Raw genomic sequence first — 8970 nt, 5'->3', positions numbered from 1 at the left:
TCTAATACATTTGGATGACAGTGGCAACTTTAATGGAAGTTTAAGAAAATAATCAACATGGCTTTTAGAATTATTATTTTTTTAGTGATTTTATTTTTTTAAAAATTGATATTTTCTCACGTGAATGATCTTATTTTGCGCTAATCATAATTAAATTCTTTGAAAAGTATAATAAATTCATATTTCATGATTTTCTTAACTTTTTTTTCTCTAATTATTTGGATCCTCTCCTAAATTAAGAGGTAGGATAAGCATTTCTAGTTTGATTTGGTTTTTGATTAAAAAAACCAACCAAATCAAGGTTTATATATATAACCAAACCTCACCAGAAACTATTTCACACTAATCAGGTTTGATTTGGTTTTTTAAAAACAAAAACCAATATAACCTGTTGGTTTTTTAGCAGGGTTTTTTAGGGTTTTTATGGCCAAATCCGATTGATTTATATAAAATAAAAATCAAAACCAAAATAAATTGATAAAACAAATAAGATAATTACATATACTCAACAACATATATAAATGTAATCACAAAAAAAGTTTTTTAAAAAATAAATGAACTTATCCAAACAATATGTGTGTGTGTGTATAAAAATCACAAGGGTAGCTACGGGTAGAGCCATGGAGGAGATCTAGAGAGAAAGGTGGAGAGGTGAAAGAGGATGAGCGGTTGTGACAAAGAATTTTTAGGGTTTGAGTGTTTGGAAGATAATTTTCTATTTATACCCCTATTAAGTTAACACAAATTTTTATTTCTTGGTTGAATCGGTTTGGTTCGATTCAATTAATTTAGAAGCCTTAAATTGAAACCGAACTTGACCTAATTTGTTTTTCAGTATTTTTCTCGATTCATTGTTTTCAATTAATGTTTTTTATATTCTCAATTTAATCAATTTTTTAATTCTTTTTTTCATCCCTACTATGAAGAATTACAACAAAAAGTACTCTTTCCTTTAATAAATTATTTATAATTGGTTTCAAGTTCTTGCAAAAGATGGAATACAACTCCTATCATACCTAACAACAATAAAAAAATAATAATTTATCATACACTCTTAACTTGAAAACCAAATTAATTAATATTCCATGCAAAAACTTCTTTTTTATTGTTTTTTTTTTTGCAAAAAAATGTTTTTCATTGATGTGAAAAAATGAGGTCAAACCACAAATTGACAAAAGCTAAACTGCTTTTGAAAAATATTATTCAGCCAGATTTATTTACATTGTTAATTGGAATAGTGTAATGATAATTTGCCCCCCACATAAGAAACATTAATACTGGTTATTGGGGGCATAAAGTCTTTTCACAAGGTACATTAGTCATTACCAAATTTATTGTGAATAAATATGTCTTTTTTTTTTTACTTCAATTCCACAATGAAATGACCAGTATACCTTTGGAATTAAAAAAATTAAAACTAGAGTTAATGGTAAATTTTATATTTTCATAATGGTTTTGATGTAATTATCATGTAATATGAGGGGCAATTTGGCATTTGATGAGGCATAAAAAAATATTAAAAAAACAAAGTGCACAGTAAAACGACCAAAATTCCAGCAGAAGTTAAAAAAATAATAAAAATGGCCTTAATATTTTTTTTTTATGTTTTTTCATAATGGTTGTTTTTGTTATTACCATGTTAGCTGAGGAGCAATTGAGTCTTTTAATAAAAATAAAATTAAAAAAAATAAAATGTAGTTGTTGGGTGTGGGGGCACTTGTTGATGCGTGGGAGGTGTCTTCACATTTTACATAGCATGTGCGACGGCTCACGATGGCCAAAGATTCTCTTTTATTGTGTCGTTGAAAACATCACCATGTTCTCTTCATATTGGGGCGATGCATGTCAATGGTGGAGGGGTGGTTTGTCGCTAGTAGGCATTTGTTTTTCTTTTTTTTTCTCTTTCCTCCCTTGAAAATTACAGCTTGACTTTCTTTGATTTTGGTATTTAAATTTCAATCTTTTTTTATTTTTGATTTTTTTTCTTGGCCCTTTTGGAAAAACCTTAATTGGTTTTCAATTTCATCTTTCAATCTAAATTTATGGTATTATTTTTTCCAATTTGATTCTCATTATTTTAAATTTTAATTTTTTTCTTAGCTATTTTATAAAACTTTTATTTGTTTTCAATTTCATCCTTCAACCAAATTTTATGGTATATTAGTTTTACCAATTTGGTTCTCTTCCTTTTTATTTTTCTTTCATTTTGTTAAAGATATATTTATTTTCAATTTTACCTTTTAATCAAAATTTTCTTTTTATTTTTTTAATGTCAATTTTGATTCTTCTTCTTTTGAATTTTTTGGTCATTTTGCTAAATTAATTTTTTATTTCAATTTTGATCCTAATTCTTTTAATTGTTATTTCTGTTTTGAATTATTTTGTATAATTAAAATTATTTTTTTAAATTTCATCCTTAATATTTGATTGATTGTGAATTGAGCTTCAAGGTTTTTCTAGATAAGGTGTTTTGAGTCTAATGATCCGGGTCACGAGTTTGAAAAAATTATATAAGTTGGAAAGGTAACAATGGTAATGAGAGAACTGCTAGTCCATCTTCATTTCAATCCTTAACACAAACATATGTGAGTCTCCTAAATATATATGATGTTTCATTTACTTAAATGATTGTTATATTACTAATCATTGTTCTTGAAAATTTTAGATTGATGCTAGTATTTCATCCTCTCAACGTTCAACCCAGTCTAACTATATTGATTGAAGGATGTGGAAGAGCCATTAAATAGATTTTCTTTTGAGCTGTTATATTATCAACATAAACACATTGTCTGAAATTCAAGCAAATGCAACCAATATTTTCCAGCAGCATTTGTATAAAAAACACATACCATTTTCTAGCTTAGATAAAACCAACAACAACCTAAAACATACACTGTCAACAACCTAAAACTTGAAGCATATTTATTGCCAATAAAAAGCACACACATTATCAATATGTTATCATATTCATTAAATGCTAATAACCTATAAATTTACAATAACTTGGATGGATTAAAGTTTAAGAATAGAAAGTGCATGAAATGTGGAAAAAAAAATTGTTAGGATATCAAAAAATAGGAGTATTGTTTTAGATTGTTGTTAGTTTTATCAAAGCTGGAAATTGGTATTTGTTTTTGCTAGAAATGTTGGTTATGTTTGCTAGATTTTTGAAAGTAGTGTTCACTGGAAATTAGATTATGTATTTTCTAGAAAATGTTGGTTGTGTCTGCTTAATTTTTAGTAAGTATGTTTGTTTGATTTGAGATCGTGTTTATTGTTTTAGAAAATTAGGTGAATTTTGGGATCAGTGTGTTTACATGGATTCTTGTTTGCCGGAAAGGTAAAGAATTGTTAAGAAAATTATGCTAAAAAATGAAGAATTTGATGTTTATATCAGTGTTATTAAACTCGGACCGGCCTGGCGGGTCGACCTGGGACCCGGTCGACCTGAGGCCTGGACCGGTCCGGGTAACACAAAATACTGGTGCAAGGAAAAGACCGGCCTGACCCAGGTGACCCGGCCTAACCCGGGTGAGACCTGGAATATATATACTAACTCATCTGTCTCGGGAAATTTGGGAAAGCAAAAGAAAAGCTAAATTTTTACCCTAATTTCTTTCTTTGTAGTTCGAACAATCAAATAATATTCTTCTACTGGTAGCTCTGTTAGATTTCTCCTTTTTTTCCTTTGAATATTCTAGCCCCTTACTGGATCTTGTCATGATCTTGTAGAACTCTGCAGTCTGCACCAATGGTCCGAAAGAGAAGCTAGATTCCATTGTTATAAGCCAGGTACTTCCTCCTTTTTGCTTTGCAATGTTTTATTTTGGGTTTAATTGTACTGGCAATAATCTATCATTTCTGCTACTACAAGTTAATATTTTATAATTTTATTATTGAGTTGGTTCTTTTGTAATATTATAGTTGCTAAATTAAGTTAACTGCTGTTCCTTCCTTCTTATTAAAGAAATAAGCTTTAATTTAACATATTCACATCCTATCTCTCTATTTTAATTCTTTTTTTCTACACTGATATCTAGAGTAAATATAAAGAGAAAAAAATAATATCTAGTTCTTTTTTGTCCTAGAAAATTAAGATCTTCTTGTCTCTTGGAGATATAAGAATTTGTTAATGGATTCACTAGTACATTCGGATTTTGAGTGGACAATGTTCAATTTTTAAGAGCTATTTCAAATTTGTTAATGGTATTCTTTTTTTTTTTTTCAGTTAATGATTTCCATTCCAATTCCCAGAAACTAACTAAACAATTGTGTCTCTGTGAATGTGTCTCTGTAAATACTGACATTAGTTAAGTCCTTTCAACTTCGGCTGAATGCCTAACAATTAGCAGTTCATAGTTTTTTTTTGTTTTTTTTATTTTCTTTGACTTCTGTAAAATCCAATATTATAATTAGCCACTGCCATATTATGTGATGCTTGCTATTTTATTATATTTGCAATCAAATTTTGTTCTGTTATTTCTTATGAATCTGAAGTGGCTTAGTTTATCTATGTGTGGGTGTCTTCTAAATGTGCCATCAATTAATTAATTTAGCTTTTATTTTTCTAGCTTGATGCAAATGTATCTTACATATTTTCAGTAATTTATGGACCAAGAAATGCAGATTGTTTGTTTCCCCTAATTGACCAATTTTTGAGTAAAAACTTGGATTGTTTTGGTTAACTTTGACAGGTGAGTTTTATTAAGCAATCACCTACATTAGCAGTTTAGTTTTAGTGTTTGAGAGATGCTTCTATTTCAATTACTTTTATGCATGAGCTTACTTTCCCCCAATAATGAGCACATTGTGTAATACTGGTAATTTGAGAAGTGAATATGGTCCAAATGTAACACTTCATGATCTAACACCATATTGAATAATTGCTTCTAGTTCCTGTTCTAACTTCTTGTCCACCAACTGTTTCTCAAAAAGTCCAAATAATGGAGAGACAAAGAGTTATATGCTAAAAAATTGTTAATTGACATACAAAGGTGTTGAGAAAAGTAATTTCTCCAACTTTTGCATTGCAACTCTTATAGGGATTTGATTTCCATTAATGTTGTTATCTTACTACAACTCCATTACAGGTTTTTGCATTTGTTGCTCCTAAAATTATTGTTCATCAATAATGTTTGGTGTGTCTAGCTATTCATCATGTGATAGATTAATTGTTCTGGAACTGTTATCCTTAAATCCAAATTATTAGTTGAACATGATCAATGCATATTTTCTTCTGAAATATGCTGTCATATTACTAATTTAAGTTTTTTCATATGCATTGCATACTGCAAGTACTACTTCCAACTTATGAAACCTTTTATTCATCATGTTAGTTTGATTTGATATTCTATAGGTTTGTAAAATGGCTTCTCAACATGGTAGCACTTCAAATAGCATTCCTTCAACTACTCAATCATCTGAACCTTCAATTTTCATATCAACATTAAGTGGTATAAGTGGAAAAACAGATTTGGCATGAGGTCATTGAAGAGAAGCTCCTGAACTTAGTGTGGGATGTAAGAAAACCAAATTAGTATTCTTATATTGTGCCAAAGTTTTTGCGGGTGGAGGCATTAATCGATTCAAGCAACATTTAGCTGGAACTAAAGGAGATCCAGATGTTCATCATCAAATGCTTCTGAATCTTCAGGAGAATGTTGAAAAGAAAAGGAGAGCTAGAGGAATGGAAGCAAATTTCAATTCATATAGCGTTAAACAAAGAGAGCATGAGGAGAGGATGATTAGACAATTAGAAGATGATTGTAAAGGCAATGATGATGATAATGACGATGATGATGCTGAAGCTGATGGTAAGAAGCTAATGTTACCACCGAAGGTTGGCAATAAAGGAAAAAGTAAAATCACTGGTGTTGTTAAACAATCATCTGCAAGTTGTGGAAAATAGAAAGAAAATATAAAATTAGGGGCATATTTTATTTCAAGAATAACTCATGGTGCTCAAAATTCTCTTCAAAGTTGTTGGAAAAACAAAGAAGCTATCGAACGATGTGATCTTGCTATAACAAAATGAATGATTGATGCATGTATGCCATTCAATGCTGCAAACTCTATTTACTATCAGCATGCTATAGATGGTATAACAGCCATGGGTCCTGGTTATAAAGGACCAAATTTCTATACTCTTCGTGGTTATTACCTGGCAAAGGCGATTGATGAAGAGAAGATTTTTATTGAGAGTTATCGAGAAACTTGGAAGAAGACTGGTTGCACATTAATGGCTGATGGATGGACAGATCAAAAGAGGAGAACTTTAATTAATTTCTTAGTATATTTCCTTAAAGGAACTATTTTTAAAAAAACAGTAGATGCATCAGAGGCCTCAAAGATTGTTGTGTTGTTGTATAAATTGTTTAGAGAGGTTGTTTTATTTGTTGGGCCTGAAAATATTGTGCATATGGTGACTAATAATGCTTCTAATTATGTTGTTGCTTGCAAGTTATTGGTGGAAGAATTTCCTTTAGTATTTTGGTCTCCATGTGCTGCTCATTGCATCAACCTCATACTCCAAGATGTTGGTAAGCTACAATCAGTTTGTTCTGTTATTGATCATGCTTCTAGTATTACAAAGTATATTTATAATCATTGTTATCCACTATATTTGATGAGGAAGTTCACTGGAGGTAAAGAAATACTTCGACTTACTCCTACTCGCTTTGCTACTAATTTCATAACTTTGCAAATCATTTTAGTACACAAAGATAATTTGAGAGCTATGGTGACATCTAGAGAATGGGTCTCCTCTGCTTATGCTAAAGATAGCAAAGGAAAAAGGTTTATTGATAGTGTATTGAACTCTACGTTATGGGAAGAATGTGCATCAATTGTACAAATGACTGAACCATTGGTTCAAGTTCTACGAATTGTTGATAGTGATGATAGACCTGCTATGGGATATTTATATGAGGCTATCCATTCTGTAAAGAAAGAAATGTTAAGGAGATTTCAAAAGAAAAGAACTAAGGTGCAACCTTTCATAGACATCATTAACAATATATGAGATGGACAATTGTATAGGAAGCTTTATGCAGCGGGATTTTGGTTGAATCCTCGATTTCAATATGATGTCAATCTAATGGATAAATATTTAAACACCATTTCTGGACTTCTCGATGTTGTTGAGAAGTATGCAAATGAAAATGCAATTCTGCTAAGCAAGCTTACAAATGAAATGAAGTTGTTTAGGAATGCAGAACATGACTTTGGTAGAGTGTCTGTGAAAAATGATTGCACCATTTTATCTCCAGGTATATTATTATTTTCATATTCAATGTAATTTAAAAATATTTTTTTTAATATAATCTAACTTATTAATTTTGTATATAGATGAATGGTGGGTGTTGTATGGAACTTGTGCTCCAAATCTCCATAAGCTAGCTATACGAGTTTTAAGTTAAACTTGTAGTTCTTCAGGATGCGAGAGGAATTGGAGTATTTTTTAGCACATCCACTCTAAGAAGAGAAATCGATTGGAGCATCATAGACTTAATGACCTAGTTTATGTCCACTATAATCTGAGATTAAAATAAAAGTATTTTCTTTTCTCTAATTCTTCAAAAGTTATTTATATTATTACATAGCATCATTGATACTTATATTGTGTACCTTAACTTTGATTTTATAGAAATTGTTGGAAAGGACGGAATTATGATCCAATTAATTTTGAGGCATTTTCTGACACTGAAAATTAGATAGTAGAAGATGATCCATCATCTTTAACAACTGTGGAAGTAGAGATCTTTCGTCGTGATTTATCAACCATAACTATTCAAGATACTTTAAATGAAGGTAATGGAAGATTTGATCTTTCACTTTGTGTCATAACTATAATGTTTATTGATTAAGTATGTTTCAATTGTAGATTTGATAAATATAAATGAGATTGAAGATGACTATGATGATGAAGATACACAAGAGCATGATGATGTTTCAATAGGCATTAATGAGGTTGGCTCAATTCCATTGGTATTTGATTCAAATTTTGCTCCTACGGACACTGAAGAACTCAATGCCTATATTCAATCAAAGTAAAGATGTTGTGTAGAAAAAGTGTAGTTATTCCAATGAGTTCTTGTACTTTACCATTTTTTTTAATTATATTAGTGTTAAGTGTTCAACATATTCTAAAATCTTTTGTTTTCTTTATACAGCTGAAGATGTTGATTTATAGATTCTAATGCAAAATGAAGTTAAAATGTTGATTTATGGATTTTAATGCAAACTAGAGTTTGAATGTTGTCACCTTATATCTATTATGTTAAATTATATATCTGTAGAACAACTTGTTATTTTATTACCTTTATCTTTAAATTATGTTAAATGTTTATTTATTTGAAGATAAATGCACCTTCTAATCTATTGATGCTATTTAATTAAGCTAGTACATATGTTAATGTGATATTTTCTTGTTAATTATGCAAGCATATATATTAATGTGATATTTTATGTCAAAAGAAACATATTAATGTGTGTTTTTGTTCTTGACCCGGGTCAATCCACAAGACTCATGACCCGGTCATTTTACCGGGTCAACTACCGGGTCGAGTCTGATAATTATGGTTCATATGGCTTAAAATGGTGAGGGTTAAGGGATATATTATGTTAAAAACATGGAAACGATGGTATTTTTATGATTATAAAGGCATTGAAAAACAACTTTTTCAAAAAAATTGTTAATGACACAACTTTAATACTTTAATGGCATTTTGTTATTTTAACACAATATGATTATTATATGAATTATAATGATAAAGTTGTAAACAATTTGATTTTTTTTGTTGACTAAAATGTTATGAATATATAAATCTCAAGGTGTAAAGTTTTTTTTATATAAAAAAAACAGAAACAAAACAAAAAAAAGAAAAAAAACAGCAAACTATAGGAGATTTAGTATAATTAACCCTAATTTAAGTTTATTTACATATATTTTGTTCATTTTTTATGCTAATC

The sequence above is a fragment of the Populus nigra genome, chromosome 1 (genome assembly GCF_951802175.1).
Source record: "Populus nigra chromosome 1, ddPopNigr1.1, whole genome shotgun sequence".
Classification (NCBI taxonomy): domain Eukaryota; kingdom Viridiplantae; phylum Streptophyta; class Magnoliopsida; order Malpighiales; family Salicaceae; genus Populus; species Populus nigra.
The sequence above is the reverse complement of the archived record's forward strand: the minus strand, read 5'-3'. Positions refer to the sequence as shown.